The sequence below is a fragment of the Coffea eugenioides genome, unplaced genomic scaffold, assembly GCF_003713205.1.
Source record: "Coffea eugenioides isolate CCC68of unplaced genomic scaffold, Ceug_1.0 ScVebR1_2605;HRSCAF=3665, whole genome shotgun sequence".
Classification (NCBI taxonomy): Eukaryota; Viridiplantae; Streptophyta; class Magnoliopsida; order Gentianales; family Rubiaceae; genus Coffea; species Coffea eugenioides.
Window position 1 is genome coordinate 17,987 of NW_020863107.1, and position 2,675 is coordinate 20,661.

Consider the following 2,675-nt stretch of genomic DNA (forward strand, 5'->3'; position numbering starts at 1 on the left):
CTTGTACAGTCAAAGGGGATCGATTCCGTAAAAAATGAGATCAGTAAATGTCAATTCACTGCAAATTTTTTGTGAGATCATCAATATTGTACCGAAGGCGTCTTTAGAGTATACCGAATCAGTATAACTATCCTTCTTCTGACACAGCAACGCAATTTTAATCAGTATCGAAAGGAAGTGTTAAATAATTTCTTTTTTGTTTTTGCTTTACTTTTTCTTTAGTTGATGTAAAATGATGCCTCATTCAATAGAAAATTCTTCCAATGAAAGAGATTATTATATTCCCACACTTTTATTTTTTTTGTAAGTAGATGTGAGATCTAAAAATTCCCTTTTCGTAGTTGTAGAAGGAATTTTTGATTTTAGAGAAAGAATTGTAATGCTTTCTTATATTCGATCAAAGTCGAAGGATTTAGTTACAAGGATGATGCTTTAGAATATGGAAAGATAAAATGTGGAACTTATAAAAAAAATAAAAATGATTAGTTTTAAAACTTAGTTGAATCAAAAAAATCTTTTTTTGAGTGATTCGGTAATAACATTTTTATTCTCAGTTGTTCAAGATATTATGTGAATGAACCTATTACCAAATCTAATGAGTTAAACTTAAAGCAAAGTCAAAAGGTTTAGTTTATATGCTTATTCTTTGCTCTAAAATCAAGAATAGATTCGATAAATTTAAAAATAGAAGAAATGATCAAAATAGAAATAATTTTCGAATTTTATTCCATAATAATTCAAAAAGAGTTTCATTTTTGAATGAAGTTACATGAGCCGGTTCTTTTTATTAGTTTACCTAAGAGTTACTCAATGAGTGGGTTGGTTGAAATCGCAGAATAGGTAGATGTTACAGACGATAAATCGATTTTATATACCTCTTACTTTATACTTTATCTTTATTAGCGCCGTATATAATGATAGATGAATAACAAATTTTCAATTGAACTTATTCTTTCAATTGATATTTTTGTGTATCCTATTGGCAAAAATTGAAACTTAGGTAAGTGCTTTATAAACATATGTATAAAAAACAAATTTCATTTAGCCCCTTCATGCTTACTATAACAAGTTATTTTGGTTTTCTACTAGCAGCTTTAACTATAACCTCAGCTCTATTTATTGGTTTGAACAAAATACGACTTATTTAAAATTAATATTTGAAATGAACGATTCATAAAAAGAAACCAATTTTGCACATTCTATAGTTACACTTACTGCCTCAATTGTCAATTCCCAATCATTGAGATTCATGTCAATTCGGATTAATATTTAGGTATAGATATTACTTCTTTTTTTTTTCTTTCAAATAAATTGAAATGATTGAAGTTTTTCTATTTGGAATCGTGTTAGGTCTAATTCCTATTACTTTGGCTGGATTATTCGTAACTGCATATTTACAATACAGGCGTGGTGATCAGTTGGACCTTTGATTAATTAATATATCTTTTTTTGATTGACCTCCTCCTTTCCTTTTATTTAATCCATAGGGGGTCAAATTCCTAATTGATGTCCAAGTTGTTACTGAATCTAGTTCAGATCTAAGAATAAAAAAACCACGCTCTGTAGGATTTGAACCTACGACATCGGGTTTTGGAGACCCACGTTCTACCGAACTGAACTAAGAGCGCTTTTTTATCCGAACAGACAAGGCTGTAAAGAAAAGGATTTTTTTATAACCCCAATACTTTTTGTATGGATAGTATCATAAACACAAAAATGAAAGATTATATCCAATTCGAATCGATCTCAGTCGATCCCTCGTTACTGCTGAAAGGAGCAGTAATAGGTAGGGATGACAGGATTTGAACCCGTGACATTTTGTACCCAAAACAAACGCGCTACCAAGCTGCGCCACATCCCTTCCATTATTCTACAGTCTCATTGTATAAAATTACTGTTTTGTTTTCCACATCATTATTTCGTCGATTGATCTACACAATTTTCTGCCCATTTCGTCTTTTTGGTCTCATTTAAGATATGTTTAACATAATAATATTTATTATATATAATAAAAATAAATGAGTATTTTTCGGAAATGCTTAGTAAGAGGTTTTTTTGGTTTTAATTTAAGATTCTAAGAAAGGGTAAAATCTTATTTACCGGATCATTGTATAACTCAATTTAACTTAAAGACTATGTGTACAATTATAACCGGTCCTTAACTACATATGCCTCTGATCATATATGCATTATCTGTATTACAATAAATAAACAAGGGAGGGTTTTCAATGCGAGATTTTAAAACATATCTCTCCGTGGCACCAGTACTAAGTACACTATGGTTCGGGGCTTTGGCAGGTCTATTGATAGAGATTAATCGTTTTTTTCCGGATGCGTTGACCTTCCCCTTTTTTTCATTCTAGTTATTGACATGGGAAGGGATGAAGAAGATTAAAGATACAATCAAATATCTGTGACTAACCCCTCTTCTCCTCTTTTCTCTTTTTTCCCTTTTTAGAATAAGGGAGGAAAGAGAAAAAATAAAAGTGGATTCGATTCAACATCTGCGAGACCTGGGTTCAAGTTCGAATTCTAAAATGAATATTAATAATAGAAAAATGGGTTTAGAATAAGAATAGAAAATACGCGTCGAAGGAAAAAGTATTACAAGAGATTTAACTGAAAACTAAAATACTGTACTTCGATTTGAAATAGAGTTTAGAAATTTTTATATT

At 30.4% G+C, this 2,675-nt stretch overlaps 2 non-coding genes across 2 annotated transcripts; both read right to left on the bottom strand.

Moving 5' to 3' along the window:
* Positions 1-1,554: 1,554 nt before the first annotated feature.
* TRNAW-CCA lies at positions 1,555-1,628 on the bottom strand. The gene has a single exon. It is a non-coding gene; the product is annotated as a tRNA-Trp (tRNA).
* Positions 1,629-1,787: 159 nt separating this feature from the next.
* Positions 1,788-1,861, bottom strand: TRNAP-UGG. The gene has a single exon. It is a non-coding gene; the product is annotated as a tRNA-Pro (tRNA).
* Between the last annotated feature and the right edge of the window lie 814 nt (positions 1,862-2,675).